General features: G+C 42.6%; 13 non-coding genes and 10 pseudogenes across 13 annotated transcripts; all 23 read left to right on the top strand.

Moving 5' to 3' along the window:
* Positions 1 to 1578: 1578 nt before the first annotated feature.
* LOC146035716 (5S ribosomal RNA) lies at positions 1579 to 1697 on the top strand (annotated as a pseudogene).
* A 343-nt stretch (positions 1698 to 2040) lies between these two features.
* Positions 2041 to 2159, top strand: LOC146035337 (5S ribosomal RNA; annotated as a pseudogene).
* A 345-nt stretch (positions 2160 to 2504) lies between these two features.
* LOC146047410 (5S ribosomal RNA) lies at positions 2505 to 2623 on the top strand. Its single transcript, XR_014466026.1, has one exon. It is a non-coding gene; the product is annotated as a 5S ribosomal RNA (ribosomal RNA).
* Positions 2624 to 9700: 7077 nt separating this feature from the next.
* LOC146033296 (5S ribosomal RNA) lies at positions 9701 to 9819 on the top strand. Its single transcript, XR_014458711.1, has one exon. It is a non-coding gene; the product is annotated as a 5S ribosomal RNA (ribosomal RNA).
* A 345-nt stretch (positions 9820 to 10164) lies between these two features.
* Positions 10165 to 10283, top strand: LOC146046455 (5S ribosomal RNA). The gene has a single exon (XR_014465896.1). It is a non-coding gene; the product is annotated as a 5S ribosomal RNA (ribosomal RNA).
* Positions 10284 to 10628: 345 nt separating this feature from the next.
* Positions 10629 to 10747, top strand: LOC146045796 (5S ribosomal RNA). Its single transcript, XR_014465614.1, has one exon. It is a non-coding gene; the product is annotated as a 5S ribosomal RNA (ribosomal RNA).
* Positions 10748 to 11092: 345 nt separating this feature from the next.
* Positions 11093 to 11211, top strand: LOC146035006 (5S ribosomal RNA). The gene has a single exon (XR_014460415.1). It is a non-coding gene; the product is annotated as a 5S ribosomal RNA (ribosomal RNA).
* A 345-nt stretch (positions 11212 to 11556) lies between these two features.
* LOC146046375 (5S ribosomal RNA) lies at positions 11557 to 11675 on the top strand. Its single transcript, XR_014465866.1, has one exon. It is a non-coding gene; the product is annotated as a 5S ribosomal RNA (ribosomal RNA).
* Positions 11676 to 12020: 345 nt separating this feature from the next.
* LOC146037254 (5S ribosomal RNA) lies at positions 12021 to 12139 on the top strand (annotated as a pseudogene).
* A 345-nt stretch (positions 12140 to 12484) lies between these two features.
* Positions 12485 to 12603, top strand: LOC146037133 (5S ribosomal RNA; annotated as a pseudogene).
* A 345-nt stretch (positions 12604 to 12948) lies between these two features.
* LOC146033406 (5S ribosomal RNA) lies at positions 12949 to 13067 on the top strand. The gene has a single exon (XR_014458821.1). It is a non-coding gene; the product is annotated as a 5S ribosomal RNA (ribosomal RNA).
* A 345-nt stretch (positions 13068 to 13412) lies between these two features.
* LOC146038639 (5S ribosomal RNA) lies at positions 13413 to 13521 on the top strand (annotated as a pseudogene).
* A 345-nt stretch (positions 13522 to 13866) lies between these two features.
* Positions 13867 to 13985, top strand: LOC146034687 (5S ribosomal RNA). Its single transcript, XR_014460096.1, has one exon. It is a non-coding gene; the product is annotated as a 5S ribosomal RNA (ribosomal RNA).
* A 345-nt stretch (positions 13986 to 14330) lies between these two features.
* LOC146035904 (5S ribosomal RNA) lies at positions 14331 to 14449 on the top strand (annotated as a pseudogene).
* A 345-nt stretch (positions 14450 to 14794) lies between these two features.
* On the top strand, positions 14795 to 14913 carry LOC146045787 (5S ribosomal RNA). The gene has a single exon (XR_014465603.1). It is a non-coding gene; the product is annotated as a 5S ribosomal RNA (ribosomal RNA).
* A 345-nt stretch (positions 14914 to 15258) lies between these two features.
* On the top strand, positions 15259 to 15377 carry LOC146035244 (5S ribosomal RNA; annotated as a pseudogene).
* A 345-nt stretch (positions 15378 to 15722) lies between these two features.
* Positions 15723 to 15841, top strand: LOC146048005 (5S ribosomal RNA). The gene has a single exon (XR_014466080.1). It is a non-coding gene; the product is annotated as a 5S ribosomal RNA (ribosomal RNA).
* Positions 15842 to 16186: 345 nt separating this feature from the next.
* LOC146034676 (5S ribosomal RNA) lies at positions 16187 to 16305 on the top strand. The gene has a single exon (XR_014460086.1). It is a non-coding gene; the product is annotated as a 5S ribosomal RNA (ribosomal RNA).
* A 345-nt stretch (positions 16306 to 16650) lies between these two features.
* On the top strand, positions 16651 to 16769 carry LOC146035900 (5S ribosomal RNA; annotated as a pseudogene).
* Positions 16770 to 17114: 345 nt separating this feature from the next.
* Positions 17115 to 17233, top strand: LOC146045782 (5S ribosomal RNA). Its single transcript, XR_014465601.1, has one exon. It is a non-coding gene; the product is annotated as a 5S ribosomal RNA (ribosomal RNA).
* Positions 17234 to 17578: 345 nt separating this feature from the next.
* On the top strand, positions 17579 to 17697 carry LOC146035934 (5S ribosomal RNA; annotated as a pseudogene).
* A 345-nt stretch (positions 17698 to 18042) lies between these two features.
* LOC146047994 (5S ribosomal RNA) lies at positions 18043 to 18161 on the top strand. The gene has a single exon (XR_014466079.1). It is a non-coding gene; the product is annotated as a 5S ribosomal RNA (ribosomal RNA).
* A 345-nt stretch (positions 18162 to 18506) lies between these two features.
* LOC146035240 (5S ribosomal RNA) lies at positions 18507 to 18625 on the top strand (annotated as a pseudogene).
* Positions 18626 to 18772: the final 147 nt, after the last annotated feature.

Below are 18772 nucleotides of genomic sequence, written 5' to 3'. Positions count from 1 at the left end.
CCCAGGGGTTTCACCAATTTTGATACAACTGGGCTGTGCAAATGAAAAATTACATTTTTTACACAAAAATGCAGATCTGGCTCAAAATTTTTCATTTTCACAAGGAATGAAGGAGACAAAGCACCCCAAAATCTGTGCCCCAATTTCTCCCGAGTACGGCAATGCCTCACATGTGACCAAAAAATACCATTTGGGTGCATGGCAGGACTCAGAAGGGAAGGAGTGATTTTTGGATTTTGCAGCACAGATTCTGGTTCAATGACCCCTGAAGCACCTATACAGTGGAACCCCCCCACAAGTGACCCCATTTTGCAAACTACACCCTTCAGGGAATTCATCAGGGGGTATAGTGTACATTTCAAACCCCCAGGGGTTTAACCAATTTTGATACAACTGAGCTGTGAAAATAAAAAATTAAATTTTTTCATTTTCACAGCCCAGTTGTATCAAAATTGGTGAAACCCCTGGGGGTTTGAAATGTACACTATACCCCTAGATGAATTCCCTGAGGGGTGTAGTTTGCAAAATGGGGTGACTTGTGGGGGAGGTTCCTAACTTTTAGCATCTTATGGTGCCTAGAAACCTACATGGTGCCTAAAAAAATAATCTCATAAAAAGGAGGCTCCAAAATCAAGTAGGTGCTCCTTCTATTATGAAGCCTGTGGTTTGGTCAACGTGCACACTAGGGCCACATATAGGATATTTATGAAAACAAAAGAATTGGGGGAATCAATTTTTAGTCACATTTCTCTAGTAAAATCTACTGTGTTCGTTAGAAAAATGTATTAAAATTGAAACTCTGCAAAAAAAAAGAAATTTTGAAATTTCACCTACACTTTGTTTTAATTCCTGTGAAACACATAAAGGGTTAACAAACTTCCAAAATGCTGTTTTGAATACTGTGAGGGGTGCAGTTTTTGAAATGGCATCATTTATGGGGGTGTCTCACATACAAGTCCCTCAAAGTCACATCAGAACTGAACTGGTCCCTAAAAAAATCAGTGTTTGAAATTTTCTTGAAAATTTGAGAATTTGCTATTCATATTTGAAGCCTCCTAGTGTCCAAAAAAATGAAAAGGAGGTTGAAATAATGATGGCAACATAAAGTAGACATATGGTCTTTGTTAGTTATTAACTATTTTGAGTGGTATGTTTATTTGTCTCTCAAGCAGAAAATGTGACATTTTGCAAATTGCAAAATTTTCCATTTTTTCACGACATTTTGGTATTTTTCACAAAAAAACACAGACTGTATCGACCCAAATTTACCACTAACTTGAAGTACAATGTGTCACGAGAAAACAATCTCAAAATCACTGGGATAAGTAAAAGCAAAAAAAAGTTATCCCCACTTAAGTGAAACATGTCAGATTTGAAAAAAATGGCTCTGTCAGGAACGCAAAAACTGGCTCTGTCAGGAAGGGGTTAATTTAAGACCCCCTGCTAATATCATGTCCTGTAGGTCTTTTTACATTACCAACACATGATTTTTTTCAGTAAGCCAATACAGTTAGGAAACTTTTTTATTAGCTTACCTGGTGATAGATGTAGAAGAGGGCAAAAAAGTGCCTGTATCTCACCTACAGCCATACCACATTGGATAGGCCCAATCTCGTCTGATCTTTGAAGCGAAGCAGTGTTGGGCCTGGTTAGTACTTAGGTGGGAAACCACATGGGAACACCAGGTGCTGTAGGTTTTTTCACATTACTGGCAAATTGTTTTTATTCTCTAGCTATTTAAATTGGAAACTTTTTCTTTTTATTGCCAGCACAGACATTTGGAAGAGGTCAAACAGACACAATAACCATCACCTAAAGACTTACCACACTGTTTAGGCCCAATTCCAACTGCTTTTGGCAGCTAAACAGTGTTGAGCCTCTTTTGTAGTTTTATTTAAGACCCCCTGCTAATATCATGTCCTGTAGGTCTTTTTACATTACCAACACATGATTTTTTTCAGTAAGCCAATACATAGGAAACTTTTGTATTAGCTTACCTGGTGATAGATGTAGAAGAGGGCAAAAAAGTGCCTATATCTCACCTACAGCCATACCACATTGGATAGGCCCAATCTCGTCTGATCTTGGAAGCTAAGTAGAGTTGGGCCTGGTTAGTACTTGGGTGGTAGACCACATGGGAACACCAGGTGCTGTAGGTTTTTTCACATTACTGGCTAATTGTTTTTATTCTCTAGCTATTTAAATTGGAAACTTTTTCTTTTAATTGCCAGCACAGACATTTGGAAGAGGTCAAACAGACACAATAGCCATCACCTAAAGACTTACCACACTGTTTAGGCCCAATTCCAACTGCTTTTGGCAGCTAAACAGTGTTGAGCCTCTTTAGTAGTTTAATTTAAGACCCCCTGCTAATATCATGTCCTGTAGGTCTTTTTACATTACCAACACATGATTTTTTTCAGTAAGCCAATACAGTTAGGAAACTTTTTTATTAGCTTACCTGGTGATAGAAGTAGAAGAGGGCAAAAAAGTGCCTGTATCTCACCTACAGCCATACCACATTGGATCGGCCCAATTTCGTCTGATCTTGGAAGCTAAGCAGTGTTGGGCCTGGTTAGTACTTGGGTGGGAGACCACATGGGAACACCAGGTGCTGTAGGTTTTTTCACATTACTGGCAAATTGTTTTTATTCTCTAGCTATTTAAATTGGAAACTTTTTCTTTTTATTGCCAGCACAGTCATTTGGAAGAGGTCAAACAGACACAATAGCCATCACCTAAAGACTTACCACACTGTTTAGGCCCAATTCCAACTGCTTTTGGCAGCTAAACAGTGTTGAGCCTCTTTAGTAGTTTAATTTAAGACCCCCTGCTAATATCATGTCCTGTAGGTCTTTTTTTTTTTTTTTTTTTTTTTCAAAATTAGATTTTTATTAGGTTTTTTTGCAGAACAGTTAAAGGGAGAGGGGTACAGAATGGTAGAAAGGGAAGGGTGGGGTGGTGGGGAATAGAGATACAAACATATGGTCATTTACATAGCATTGTCACAAGACATAGAGGAGACATTATATAAAACATCAAGGCATAACTTCAAGGAGTGTCTATAGAGTCAATTGCACCAGGGGACTGGGTACCGTAATAGTTAGGTTGTTGTAATATTCGCGTACAGTTAGTGAGGTCATGTCAGCTAGGCACAAGCCTCTTTGGGAAATTTTTAGGATGGCTGTTTGGTCACGGGTTTATTATAATGGGTGAAGGGATCTATAGGTGCGCCAAGCGGACCAGTGTAGGGCCTGGTTGGGAGGGCTTCCAGTGAAGAGTAGTCCTGCCGTTTCATATTCGTAGTGGGATTGGACCGCGTGTTCGACTGCTAATAACGTGGGGACTTGGGGGGTACGCCAGTGTTGAGCGCTCAGAGACCTGGTCGCTAATAATATGTGCCCCAACACATACCTATCAGATGGGGGGAGAGCCCCAAAATAAATATGTAGAAGTGCCAGTTTCGGTAGTGGGTGTACATAGTAGCCTAGGATGTCAGATATGAGGGTGAAAACTGCTGTCCAGAGATGGGCAAGGGTAGGGCAGGACCAGAAGATATGGATGAGGGAGCCAACGTCCCCACAGTTACGCCAGCACATATTGAAGTGGGATGGCCAAATTGAATGAAGCCTGGCAGGGGTGAGATACAGCCGATGGAGCAGTTTATAGTACTGTTCAATATGAGATATACATTTTGACATATGGAAACAATTATAGAACACTCCCTGCCATTCTTCATCTGATATTGAGCAGGTAAGATCAGATTCCCACTTCACTAAGACCTTCAATTTCTGAGGTGAGTGTAGGGCTATGATATACGAGTACCACTTACTTATTCCACCCTTACTGTCATTTCTATAGAGTAGTTCTCTGATATATGTTGGGATTACGTATATTTTATGGGGGGTTCGTGTCACGCTATGTAGCCAATGGCGAACTTGTAGAAATTTATAGAAATCTCTATGAGGTATGGTAAATTGGGATTGAAGTTGGCTAAACGTTAGGAGATTGCCATCCATGGTTGCTTCGTTAAGTGAGACCATGCCACCAGCTATCCAGGACTCTAGATTCAAATCTGGGATCAGAGACGCTAAACCTGCTAATGATAGATCAGGGGATGGAAGGTGAGCATTATCTATTTTGGATATCAATTCCAGCCAGGCTTTCCTTGCGGAGTGGACCACTACTGAGCGTGACAGTTGACATTGGCCTTCACCTTCTGGGAGCCAAAGGACATCGGTCAGAGGGAGGGGTGCAGTTAGTCCTATTTCTAGTCGAACCCATGTTTTGGGGTTGCTATCCACAAACCAAGCGCTAATGGGGGAAAGGATGCATGCTAGTTGGTATAGGCGCAAGTCTGGGAGTGATAGACCGCCCTCTGTTTTAGGGAGTGACATAGTAGAGCGAGCCAGTCTAGGTTTTTTCCCTTTCCAGACATATTTTATGAGGGCTGAGTTGAACTTAGTGATCAAGGCCTTAGGGAGCAGAATAGGGATTGTTCGAAACAAATACATCATTTTGGGAAGGACCATCATTTTCAGAGCCGCTATGCGACCCACCCATGAGACATGGTGCATCATCCAATCTGATAATAGCATGGAAATTTTGCGAAGAAGGGGGAGGTAGTTGGCGGATATTAGGTCTGAAACTTTGGGGGTAAGGTGAATTCCGAGATATTGCAGGCTTCTATCCTGCCAAGCGTAGCTATATTGGGTCTTAACTGATTGGAGAAGGGCAGAGGTAAAGTTAATTGGGAGGGCTTCTGTCTTGGAGGTGTTTAGTTTGTAGTATGAGACAGCGGAGTACTGCTCCAGAGTCACATGTAAGTGGCGTAGGGAGACATCCGGATTGGCTAATGTGAGCAAAACATCATCTGCAAATAAGCTAATTTTGTATTCGTTACCAAAAACTATGGGGCCCTGAATCAGCGTATTAGTTCGAATAGCTTCCGCGAGGGGTTCTATTGCCAAGGCGAAAACCAACGGGGACAATGGGCATCCCTGACGTGTACCGTTGGTAATTTTAAATGGAGCAGAGAGGATGCCATTCACGTATACTCTGGCGGAGGGGTTGGAATACAGTGCTGAGATGGAGGAGCGTGCTCTTCCCTCTATGCCCAATTTCCTCAAAACTGCATGGAGGTAGCCCCAGTGTAGCCTATCAAAGGCCTTCTCTGCATCCAGCGAAAGCAACAAGAGCGCCTCCGGGGAAGCAGAGGAGGCATCCAACAAATTGATAAGTCTCCTGGTGTTGTCCGGGGCCTGACGGCCTTGAACAAAGCCTACTTGATCTGTTGAGACTAATGAGGGGAGTAGGGGGCTGAGTCTATTAGCGATCAACTTAGCGTAGATCTTCACATCTGCGTTTAAAAGGGCTATTGGACGGTAATTAGACACTAGTGTTGGATTTTTCCCCTGTTTGGGAAACGCTACTATTCTGGCTTCCAGCATTTCAGAGGGGAATGAGCCCGCAACAGAAGCCTCATTAAACACCGAGAGTAGGGTCGGCGACAAAACCTCTTGGAAGCAGGAGTAAAACTTGTTAATAAATCCATCTGGGCCTGGAGCTTTACCTTGTGGTAAGCTTTTAATAACCTGTATGAGTTATTTCTCTGTCCATGGAAGATCCAGGGCTTGGAGGTCGGGCATCTTTAAGTTAGGTAGGGATAGCTTACTTAAAAAAGAGTCTATATCTGAGGCGGTTGGTTGTGGCGTATTAACGTCCTCTTTTAGATTATATAGATCGGAGTAGTAGTTGGCAAAGGCAGCCGCTATATCTGAAGGGTCAGTGACCTTTACCCCTCTAGAGTTGGTTATCCCCTTCACTCTCTCTTTAGCTGTTTTTGCCCTCAGTTGCCTTGCCAATACTCTACCTGCTCTATCTCCTTGGGTATAGTACCTCTGCTTTAAACGGAATATATTCCTATGAACTTCTGTCAGAGCAATAATGTTCCATTCTTCCCTGGCTTTGAGGAGATCTCTGTAGACCGTTTTATTGGACGGAGTGGATTTAAGCCTATTTTCTAAGTCTGCAAGTCTAGATTCAACTTCCTTTTGGTGAGCCTCTCTCTTTTTACGCAATTGCGCTGCCGCCTGGATGGCTGCGCCCCTAGTTACCGCTTTAAGCGCGCACCAGTGTGTAAATACTGATGTGTCCATCGGGTCATTAGTGTCTAGATACGTGGTGATAGATTGGGCGATTATCTCTCTAGTTTCAGGATGTGTTAGGAGGTGTTCCCCTAAACGCCAGGGGTTGGGTGGGGTTCTAATGGATTGGGGGTCCCAGATCAGAAGCAGCGCAGAGTGATCGGACCATGCTATTGGCAGGATAGAAGCCTTACTCATCTGTTGCAATGTCCACTTATCCGAGAATGCCATGTCGATTCTGGAAAACGACCCATGGACCGGAGAGTAGAATGTGAAGTCTCTATCTTTAGGATTTTTGGCTCTCCAGATGTCATATAAATCGTATTCATGGATAATGCGGCGAAAAGCCGCAGAGTTATCACATCTACTTCGGGTTTTCGAAGGGCGGAGCTTAGAGGATTTATCAATACTCGGATCAACCACCATATTAAAATCTCCTAATAGGAGCAGTTGGCCGGATAAGCAAGCTTGTAGAACATTACAGAACTTGCGGAAAAAGGGAACTTGTTTGGTGTTAGGGGCATAAACAGTGGCTATAGTGACAGGTCTATCCTGCAGTTTGCCCACCAAAATTAAGTACCTGCCGTCCTGATCTGAGAGCTGCTTAGTTACAGTGAGGTCACAGGAACTTGCCAGTAAAATCGCTACCCCAGCTTTTTTAGTTGGTCCATTGGACATATAACATGTGGGGAATTTATGATTAGAGAGTTTTGGGGGGGAGGAGGAAATGAAGTGGGTTTCCTGTAGGGCAACAATATGTGCCTTCAGCTTGGCAAAGTGGGCGAGGGCTAGTCGGCGTTTGTTTGGTGAGTTTAAGCCTTTAACATTTAGCGAAAGTACCCTAACCATTGTCGAGTATGAGAAAGTTGCGTCTCAGGGCCGGCCTGTGGCAATATGACATAGCAACCTTGCAGATGGACACCCCTGCATTCACATGAATACCAACATTTAACTTGATGTTTCTCTCTATTTTAATCTCGAGGAGGGGGTGGGGATGTGGGGTGGGGAGTGGGAGGGGAAATAGGGTAGTTAGGTAAAAGAAAAAGCAAACAGAAATTGAAATTGCGCACCATATAGGAGCGTCTGTGGGCCACCATAGATGGTAGCACATTGGGGGTAGTGGCGGCCAAGGGTGCCACCAATGCTCAACTTAATATTCAGGGAACATAGTGAACCTCAAACATCTATGACCCCAAAGTCCCACCTCCTCCACTCAAATTTGTGAAGGGCGTTAGGACCGTAGGGTGTAGAGAGCTGGAGCCCATCCAGACCTAATAACCAAAACATCGATTATAAAAAAATTTTTTTTAGGTGGGCTTGTATCTTAACATTTAACAGACTGGCAACATATTGTGTAAAACATACCAGAAATAGTAACACATACTCTATATATACTGTTTCTAACTGGGAGCTGTAGGCCTCCTAGAGGAGAGAAAGCGGGTGGGGGAATTGCACCTCCTGAGTCCTACCTATGAAAGATTCTAACTTAAGGTAAAACTGTATATAGGGCTCAGAGGGCTTCCCCTAAATCAAACATACTGTCCAAAGGATATCATTTCTCAAGTCGCATCGGCCGCCATTGACCAGTCTTGTGTCAATTTTGGCATAGGCAGTCCTCCGCTCGGTGTCGCCTTCAAATTCCAGGAGGACAATAGTTGGGTGCCCTCAGTAGGGGAGGAGATAGTTATGATGCGGCCATCTCGTCTGATAATCAAACGGGTAGGGAAGCCCCAGCGATAAGGTATATCTGCCTCCCGGAGGGCTCTGGTGATCGAGGTGAAAGATCGCCTGAGGGCCAGTGTGGCAGCAGAGAGGTCCCCGAAGATCTGTAGGTCACCCAGGATAGATTCGCTCTCGCCTGTCGATCTGGCCGCTTGGAGGATCCGGTCCTTGATGTGGTAGTAGTGCAAACGCATAAGAGTGTCTCTTGGTGCCTCCTTAGGTGCTGTTTTCGCCTTGGGGAGGCGATGGATACGATCAAGTAGGAAGTCCGTAATTTGAACTGTGGGAAGCAATTTTGAGAAGATATCTGTGGCAAATTGTATAAGTTCAGAATTAGGTACTGATTCTGGAATTCCTCTTATTTTTAAGTTATTCCGACGGGATCGGTCCTCCAGATCTCCGACCTTGCTGCGAAGCATCGTAACTTCTACCTGGAGATCTTCATGGAGTGAGATGAGCTCATTATGGGATTTCACCACCTCCTCCAATTTGTTCTCTATATGGTCGGTGCGCTGGCCCAGGGCATCAACGGAGTGTTGGCAGCTTTGCAGGGCCAACTTGAATTCTTGTGAGACATCCGTCTTGAAGGAGGCAAGTAGCTGTTTCATTGTGCCAACCGTCAGTGGGGCGTCGTCCGCCATCTCAGACATCGTTGATGGGGTTGTGGGTGGAGGGCCCGGGCGATTGCTGTTAATGGGCGGAGGGTTTTGTGTTTTGTTAGGATGGGATTTGTCCGATGCACCAGGAGATGGAGATGACTGTTTGAAGAAGCTCACCGGAGGTACTTGGGAGGCGCCTTTATTGCGTTTAGCAGGCATCCCACCTGGAGAGGAGGGGGTGGACTCCCTATTGTCGTTTACAGTAAAATAGAAGTATGTGATATAATGCCAGTGTGAAATAGGCCTGAGGTGTCACATTAGATTGGTAGGTAGGTGTGGAGCACCGGTGACATGAGGTGAGTCGTTACATAGCCAGATGAAGACAGTCTAGGTCATATCGTATTTTCAGCAGGTATAGCATATATGTGGTCTAGTGATATAGTTTAGAGCCACCAGATGGAGCTGTGGAGCCCTTACTGTCACCAATCTGAATATAGATGTTAACCACGTAGGCTCTGGTCAGGAAGCGACAAATGTGTGGAGATTGCAGGCCTTCTGTGGGGTATTAGTAGGGCCCCTGGTAAGGGCCTGAGTGGATGATGGGAGTTGCTGTGGGGTCCAGCTGCTTATAAGGGGGGAGAGGATGCTGCAGAGGCAGTGCTGTGCTCTGCCACACTCAAGATGGCCGCCGCCTCTGGAGCTGAGTGTGGGAGCCTATGGTGGTGTGCTGTCCGGGCTCAGGAGGGAATAGACCCCCTGTAGAGTGCTGGCCAACCCCCAGGTAAGGGCTAGCGTGTAGGTCGGCTTCCTGGGTTACTCACCCCCTCTTTTGCGGTGCGCGCTCGCTGCGGAGCTCGCGGCGCGGCCTCCTGTTGAAATTTAGGCCGCTGCTCCCGGTTCTCGGGTAGGCCGCAATCCGCGAGCAGCTGCGGACGGCTGCCCCGACTCCGCTGCCTCCCGCCGGTCACTTCGCCTGCCTCTGGGGCCTGAGAGGAAGCCCCCTGACCAGATTTGCCTGCTGGTGGAGCCCTGGATCGTGGCTTTTAAGCCCGAAGTTGCCGGAGCTCAGGGTCAGTGCGTCTGCCGTTAATGGCTGCCAGGCCACGCCCCCCTGTAGGTCTTTTTACATTACCAACACATGATTTTTTTCAGTAAGCCAATACAGTTTGGAAACTTTTGTATTAGCTTACCTGGTGATAGATGTAGAAGAGTGAAAAAAAGTGCCTGTATCTCACCTACAGCCATACCACATTGGATAGGCCCAATCTCATCCGATCTTGGAAGCTAAGCAGTGTTGGGCCTGTCTAGTACTTGGGTGGGAGACCACATGGGAACACCAGGTGCTGTGGTTTTTTTCACATTACTGGCAAATTGTTTTTATTCTCTAGCTATTTAAATTGGAAACTTTTTCTTTTTATTGCCAGCACAGACATTTGAAAGAGGTCAAACAGACACAATATCCATCACCTAAAGACTTACCACACTGTTTAGGCCCAATTCCAACTGCTTTTGGCAGCTAAACAGTGTTGAGCCTCTTTAGTAGTTTAATTTAAGACCCCCTGCTAATATCATGTCCTGTAGGTCTTTTTACATTACCAACACATGATTTTTTTCAGTAAGCCAATACAGTTAGGAAACTTTTTTATTAGCTTACCTGGTGATAGATGTAGAAGAGGGCAAAAAAGTGCCTGTATCTCACCTACAGCCATACCACTTTGGATAGGCCCAATCTCGTCTGATCTTGGAAGCTAAGCAGTGTTGGGCCTGGTTAGTACTTGGGTGGGAGACCACATGGGAACACCAGGTGTTGTAGGTTTTTTCAAATTACTGGCAAATTGTTATTATTCTCTAGCTATTTAAATTTTAAACTTTTTCTTTTTATTGCCAGCACAGACGTTTGGAAGAGGTCAAACAGACACAATAGCCATCACCTAAAGACTTACCACACTGTTTAGGCCCAATTCCAACTGCTTTTGGCAGCTAAACAGTGTTGAGCCTCTTTAGTAGTTTAATTTATGACCCCCTGCTAATATCATGTCCTGTAGGTCTTTTTACATTACCAACACATGATTTTTTTCAGTAAGCCAATACAGTTAGGAAACTTTTTTATTAGCTTACCTGGTGATAGATGTAGAAGAGGGCAAAAAAGTGCCTGTATCTCACCTACAGCCATACCACTTTGGATAGGCCCAATCTCATCTGATCTTGGAAGCTAAGCAGTGTTGGGCCTGGTTAGTACTTGGGTGGGAGACCACATGGGAACACCAGGTGTTGTAGGTTTTTTCAAATTACTGGCAAATTGTTATTATTCTCTAGCTATTTAAATTTTAAACTTTTTCTTTTTATTGCCAGCACAGACGTTTGGAAGAGGTCAAACAGACACAATAGCCATCACCTAAAGACTTACCACACTGTTTAGGCCCAATTCCAACTGCTTTTGGCAGCTAAACAGTGTTGAGCCTCTTTAGTAGTTTAATTTAAGACCCCCTGCTAATATCATGTCCTGTAGGTCTTTTTACATTACCAACACATGATTTTTTTCAGTAAGCCAATACAGTTAGGAAACTTTTTTATTAGCTTACCTGGTGATAGAAGTAGAAGAGGGCAAACAAGTGCCTGTATCTCACCTACAGCCATATCACATTGGATAGGCCCAATCTTGTCTGATCTTGGAAGCTAAGCAGTGTTGGGCCTGGTTAGTACTCGGGTGGGAGACCACATGGGAACACCAGGTGCTGTAGGTTTTTTCCCATTACTGGCAAATTGTTTTTATTCTCTAGCTATTTAAATTGGAAACTTTTTCTTTTTATTGCCAGTACAGACATTTGGAAGAGGTCAAACAGACACAATAGCCATCACCTAAAGACTTACCACACTGTTTAGGCCCAATTCCAACTGCTTTTGGCAGCTAAACAGTGTTGAGCCTCTTTAGTAGTTTAATTTAAGACCCCCTGCTAATATCATGTCCTGTAGGTCTTTTTACATTACCAACACATGATTTTTTTCAGTAAGCCAATACAGTTAGGAAACTTTTTTATTAGTTTACCTGGTGATAGAAGTAGAAGAGGGCAAACAAGTGCCTGTATCTCACCTACAGCCATACCACATTGGATAGGCCCAATCTTGTCTGATCTTGGAAGCTAAGCAGTGTTGGGCCTGGTTAGTACTTGGGTGGGAGACCACATGGGAACACCAGGTGCTGTAGGTTTTTTCAAATTACAGGCAAATTGTTTTTATTCTCTAGCTATTTAAATTGGAAACTTTTTCTTTTTATTGCCAGCACAGACATTTGGAAGAGGTCAAACAGACACAATAGCCATCACCTAAAGACTTACCACATTGTTTAGGCCCAATTCCAACTGCTTTTGGCAGCTAAACAGTGTTGAACCTCTTTTGTAGTTTAATTTAAGACCCCCTGCTAATATCATGTCCTGTAGGTCTTTTTACATTACCAACACATGATTTTTTTCAGTAAGCCAATACAGTTAGGAAACTTTTGTATTAGCTTACCTGGTGATAGAAGTAGAAGAGGGCAAAAAAGTGCCTGTATCTCACCTACTGCCATACCACATTGGATAGGCCCAATTTCGTCTGTTCTTTGAAGCTAAGCAGTGTTGGGCCTGGTTAGTACTTGTGTGGGAGACCACATGGGAACACCAGGTGCTGTAGGTTTTTTCACATTACTGGCAAATTGTTTTTATTCTCTAGCTATTTAAATTGGAAACTTTTTCTTTTTATTGCCAGCACAGACATTTGGAAGAGGTCAAACAGACACAATAGCCATCACCTAAAGACTTACCACACTGTTTAGGCCCAATTCCAACTGCTTTTGGCAGCTAAACAGTGTTGAGCCTCTTTAGTAGTTTAATTTAAGACCCCCTGCTAATATCATGTCCTGTAGGTCTTTTTACATTACCAACACATGATTTTTTTCAGTAAGCCAATACAGTTAGGAAACTTTTTTATTAGCTTACCTGGTGATAGATGTAGAAGAGGGCAAAAAAGTGCCTGTATCTCACATACAGCCATACCACATTGGATAGGCCCAATCTTGACTGATCTTTGAAGCTAAGCAGTGTTGGGCCTGGTTAGTACTTGGGTGGGAGACCACATGGGAACACCAGGTGCTGTAGGTTTTTTCACATTACTGGCAAATTGTTTTTATTCTCTAGCTATTTAAATTGGAAACTTTTTCTTTTTATTGCCAGCACAGACATTTGGAAGAGGTCAAACAGACACAATAGCCATCACCTAAAGACTTACCACACTGTTTAGGCCCAATTCCAACTGCTTTTGGCAGCTAAACAGTGTTGAGCCTCTTTAGTAGTTTAATTTAAGAACCCCTGCTAATATCATGTCCTGTAGGTCTTTTTACATTACCAACACATGATTTTTTTCAGTAAGCCAATACAGTTAGGAAACTTTTTTATTAGCTTACCTGGTGATAGAAGTAGAAGAAGGCAAAAAAGTGCCTGTATCTCACCTACAGCCATACCACATTGGATCGCCCCAATCTCGTCCGATTTTGGAAGCTAAGCAGTGTTGGGCCTGGTTAGTACTTGGGTGGGAGACCACATGGGAACACCAGGTGCTGTAGGTTTTTTCACATTACTGGCAAATTGTTTTTATTCTCTAGCTATTTAAATTGGAAACTTTTTCTTTTTATTGCCAGCACAGACATTTGGAAGAGGTCAAACAGACACAATAGCCATCACCTAAAGACTTACCACACTGTTTAGGCCAAATTCCAATTGCTTTTGGCAGCTAAACAGTGTTGAGCCTCTTTAGTAGTTTAATTTAAGACCCCCTGCTAATATCATGTCCTGTAGGTCTTTTTACATTACCAACACATGATTTTTTTCAGTAAGCCAATACAGTTAGGAAACTTTTTTATTAGCTTACCTGGTGATAGATGTAGAAGAGGGCAAAAAAGTGCCTGTATCTCACCTACAGCCATACCACATTGGATAGTCCTGATCTTGGAAGCTAAGCAGGGTTGGGCCTGGTTAGTACTTGGGTGGGAGACCACATGGGAACACCAGGTGCTGTAGGTTTTTTCACATTACTGGCAAATTGTTTTTATTCTCTAGCTATTTAAATTGGAAACTTTTTCTTTTTATTGCCAGCACAGACATTTGGAAGAGGTCAAACAGACACAATAGCCATCACCTAAAGACTTACCACACTGTTTAGGCCCAATTCCAACTGCTTTTGGCAGCTAAACAGTGTTGAGCCTCTTTTGTAGTTTAATTTAAGACCCCCTGCTAATATCATGTCCTGTAGGTCTTTTTACATTACCAACACATGATTTTTTTTAGTAAACCAATACAGTTAGGAAACTTTTGTATTAGCTTACCTGGTGATAGAAGTAGAAGAGGGCAAAAAAGTGCCATTATCTCATCTACAGCCATACCACATTGGATAGGCCCAATCTCGTCTGATCTTTGAAGCTAAGCAGTGTTGGGCCTGGTTAGTACTTGGGTGGGAGACCACATGGGAACACCAGGTGCTGTAGCTTTTTTCACATTACTGGCAAATTGTTTTTATTCTCTAGCTATTTAAATTGGAAACTTTTTCTTTTTATTGCCAGCACAGACATTTGGAAGAGGTCAAACAGACACAATAGCCATCACCTAAAGACTTACCACACTGTTTAGGCCCAATTCCAACTGCTTTTGGCAGCTAAACAGTGTTGAGCCTCTTTAGTAGTTTAATTTAAGACCCCCTGCTAATATCATGTCCTGTAGGTCTTTTTACATTACCAACACATGATTTTTTTCAGTAAGCCAATACAGTTAAGAAACTTTTTTAATAGCTTACCTGGTGATAGAAGTAGAAGAGGGCAAAAAAGTGCCTGTATCTCACTTACAGCCATACCACATTGGATCGGCCCAATCTCGTCCGTTCTTGGAAGCTAAGCAGTGTTGGGCCTGGTTAGTACTTGGGTGGGAGACCACATGGAAACACCAGGTGCTGTAGGTTTTTTCACATTACTGGCAAATTGTTTTTATTCTCTAGCTATTTAAATTGGAAACTTTTTCTTTTTATTGCCAGCACAGACATTTGGAAGAAGTCAAACAGACACAATAGCCATCACCTAAAGACTTACCACACTGTTTAGGCCCAATTCCAACTGCTTTTGGCAGCTAAACAGTGTTGAGCCTCTTTAGTAGTTTAATTTAAGACCCCCTGCTAATATCATGTCCTGTAGGTCTTTTTACATTACCAACACATGATTTTTTTCAGTAAGCCAATACAGTTAGGATACTTTTTTATTAGCTTACCTGGTGATAGAAGTAGAAGAGGGCAAAAAAGTGCCTGTATCTCACTTACAGCCATACCACATTGGATCGGCCCAATCTCGTCCGATCTTGGAAGCTAAGCAGTGTTGGGCCTGGTTAGTACTTGGGTGGGAGACCACATGGGAACACCAGGTGCTGTAGGTTTTTTCACATTACTGGCAAATTGTTTTTATTCTCTAGCTATTTAAATTGGAAACTTTTTCTTTTTATTGCCAGCACAGACATTTGGAAGAGGTCAAACGGACACAATAGCCATCACCTAAAGACTTACCACACTGTTTAGGCCCAATTCCAACTGCTTTTGGCAGCTAAACAGTGTTGAACCTCTTTTGTAGTTTAATTTAAGACCCCCTGCTAATATCATGTCCTGTAGGTCTTTTTACATTACCAACACATGATTTTTTTCAGTAAGCCAATACAGTTAGGAAACTTTTGTATTAGCTTACCTGGTGATAGAAGTAGAAGAGGGCAAAAAAGTGCCTGTATCTAACCTACAGCCATACCACATTGGATAGGCCCAATCTCGTCTGTTCTTTGAAGCTAAGCAGTGTTGGGCCTGGTTAGTACTTGGGTGGGAGACCACATGGGAACACCAGGTGCTGTAGGTTTTTTCACATTACTGGCAAATTGTTTTTATTCTCTAGCTATTTAAATTGGAAACTTTTTCTTTTTATTGCCAGCACAGACATTTGGAAGAGGTCAAACAGACACAATAGCCATCACCTAAAGACTTACCACACTGTTTAGGCCCAATTCCAACTGCTTTTGGCAGCTAAACAGTGTTGAGCCTCTTTAGTAGTTTAATTTAAGACCCCCTGCTAATATCATGTCCTGTAGGTCTTTTTACATTACCAACACATGCTTTTTTTCAGTAAGCCAATACAGTTAGGATACTTTTTTATTAGCTTACCTGGTGATAGAAGTAGAAGAGGGCAAAAAAGTGCCTGTATCTCACTTACAGCCATACCACATTGGATCGGCCCAATCTCGTCCGATCTTGGAAGCTAAGCAGTGTTGGGCCTGGTTAGTACTTGGGTGGGAGACCACATAGGAACACCAGGTGCTGTAGGTTTTTTCACATTACTGGCAAATTGTTTTTATTCTCTAGCTATTTAAATTGGAAACTTTTTCTTTTTATTGCCAGCACAGACATTTGGAAGAGGTCAAACAGACACAATAGCCATCACCTAAAGACTTACCACACTGTTTAGGCCCAATTCCAACTGCTTTTGGCAGCTAAACAGTGTTGAGCCTCTTTTGTAGTTTAATTTAAGACCCCCTGCTAATATCATGTCCTGTAGGTCTTTTTACATTACCAACACATGATTTTTTTTAGTAAACCAATACAGTTAGGAAACTTTTGTATTAGCTTACCTGGTGATAGAAGTAGAAGAGGGCAAAAAAGTGCCATTATCTCATCTACAGCCATACCACATTGGATAGGCCCAATCTCGTCTGATCTTTGAAGCTAAGCAGTGTTGGGCCTGGTTAGTACTTGGGTGGGAGACCACATGGGAACACCAGGTGCTGTAGCTTTTTTCACATTACTGGCAAATTGTTTTTATTCTCTAGCTATTTAAATTGGAAACTTTTTCTTTTTATTGCCAGCACAGACATTTGGAAGAGGTCAAACAGACACAATAGCCATCACCTAAAGACTTACCACACTGTTTAGGCCCAATTCCAACTGCTTTTGGCAGCTAAACAGTGTTGAGCCTCTTTAGTAGTTTAATTTAAGACCCCCTGCTAATATCATGTCCTGTAGGTCTTTTTACATTACCAACACATGATTTTTTTCAGTAAGCCAATACAGTTAAGAAACTTTTTTATTAGCTTACCTGGTGATAGAAGTAGAAGAGGGCAAAAAAGTGCCTGTATCTCACTTACAGCCATACCACATTGGATCGGCCCAATCTCGTCCGTTCTTGGAAGCTAAGCAGTGTTGGGCCTGGTTAGTACTTGGGTGGGAGACCACATGGAAACACCAGGTGCTGTAGGTTTTTTCACATTACTGGCAAATTGTTTTTATTCTCTAGCTATTTAAATTGGAAACTTTTTCTTTTTATTGCCAGCACAGACATTTGGAAGAAGTCAAACAGACACAATAGCCATCACCTAAAGACTTACCACACTGTTTAGGCCCAATTCCAACTGCTTTTGGCAGCTAAACAGTGTTGAGCCTCTTTAGTAGTTTAATTTAAGACCCCCTGCTAATATCATGTCCTGTAGGTCTTTTTACATTACCAACACATGATTTTTTTCAGTAAGCCAATACAGTTAGGATACTTTTTTATTAGCTTACCTGGTGATAGAAGTAGAAGAGGGCAAAAAAGTGCCTGTATCTCACTTACAGCCATACCACATTGGATCGGCCCAATCTCGTCCGATCTTGGAAGCTAAGCAGTGTTGGGCCTGGTTAGTACTTGGGTGGGAGACCACATGGGAACACCAGGTGCTGTAGGTTTTTTCACATTACTGGCAAATTGTTTTTATTCTCTAGCTATTTAAATTGGAAACTTTTTCTTTTTATTGCCAGCACAGACATTTGGAAGAGGTCAAACGGACACAATAGCCATCACCTAAAGACTTACCACACTGTTTAGGCCCAATTCCAACTGCTTTTGGCAGCTAAACAGTGTTGAACCTCTTTTGTAGTTTAATTTAAGACCCCCTGCTAATATCATGTCCTGTAGGTCTTTTTACATTACCAACACATGATTTTTTTCAGTAAGCCAATACAGTTAGGAAACTTTTGTATTAGCTTACCTGGTGATAGAAGTAGAAGAGGGCAAAAAAGTGCCTGTATCTAACCTACAGCCATACCATATTGGATAGGCCCAATCTCGTCTGTTCTTTGAAGCTAAGCAGTGTTGGGCCTGGTTAGTACTTGGGTGGGAGACCACATGGGAACACCAGGTGCTGTAGGTTTTTTCACATTACTGGCAAATTGTTTTTATTCTCTAGCTATTTAAATTGGAAACTTTTTCTTTTTATTGCCAGCACAGACATTTGGAAGAGGTCAAACAGACACAATAGCCATCACCTAAAGACTTACCACACTGTTTAGGCCCAATTCCAACTGCTTTTGGCAGCTAAACAGTGTTGAGCCTCTTTAGTAGTTTAATTTAAGACCCCCTGCTAATATCATGTCCTGTAGGTCTTTTTACATTACCAACACATGCTTTTTTTCAGTAAGCCAATACAGTTAGGATACTTTTTTATTAGCTTACCTGGTGATAGAAGTAGAAGAGGGCAAAAAAGTGCCTGTATCTCACTTACAGCCATACCACATTGGATCGGCCCAATCTCGTCCGATCTTGGAAGCTAAGCAGTGTTGGGCCTGGTTAGTACTTGGGTGGGAGACCACATAGGAACACCAGGTGCTGTAGGTTTTTTCACATTACTGGCAAATTGTTTTTATTCTCTAGCTATTTAAATTGGAAACTTTTTCTTTTTATTGCCAGCACAGACATTTGGAAGAGGTCAAACAGACACAATAGCCATCACCTAAAGACTTACCACACTGTTTAGGCCCAATTCCAACTGCTTTTGGCAGCTAAACAGTGTTGAACCTCTTTTGTAGTTTAATTTAAGACCCCCTGCTAATATCATGTCCTGTAGGTCTTTTTACATTACCAACACATGATTTTTTTCAGTAAGCCAATACAGTTAGGAAACTTTTGTATTAGCTTACCTGGTGATAGAAGTAGAAGAGGGCAAAAAAGTGCCTGTATCTCACCTACAGCCATACCACATTGGATAGGCCCAATCTCGTCTGTTCTTTGAAGCTAAGCAGTGTTGGGCCTGGTTAGTACTTGGGTGGGAGACCACATGGGAACACCAGGTGCTGTAGGTTTTTTCACATTACTGGCAAATTGTTTTTATTCTCTAGCTATTTAAATTGGAAACTTTTTCTTTTTATTGCCAGCACAGACATTTGGAAGAGGTCAAACAGACACAATAGCCATCACCTAAAGACTTACCACACTGTTTAGGCCCAATT

The sequence above is a fragment of the Crinia signifera genome, chromosome 1 (assembly GCF_055691185.1).
Source record: "Crinia signifera chromosome 1, ASM5569118v1, whole genome shotgun sequence".
In the NCBI taxonomy this organism is placed as follows: Eukaryota; Metazoa; Chordata; class Amphibia; order Anura; family Myobatrachidae; genus Crinia; species Crinia signifera.
This window is presented reverse-complemented; position numbering and strand designations above follow the sequence as displayed.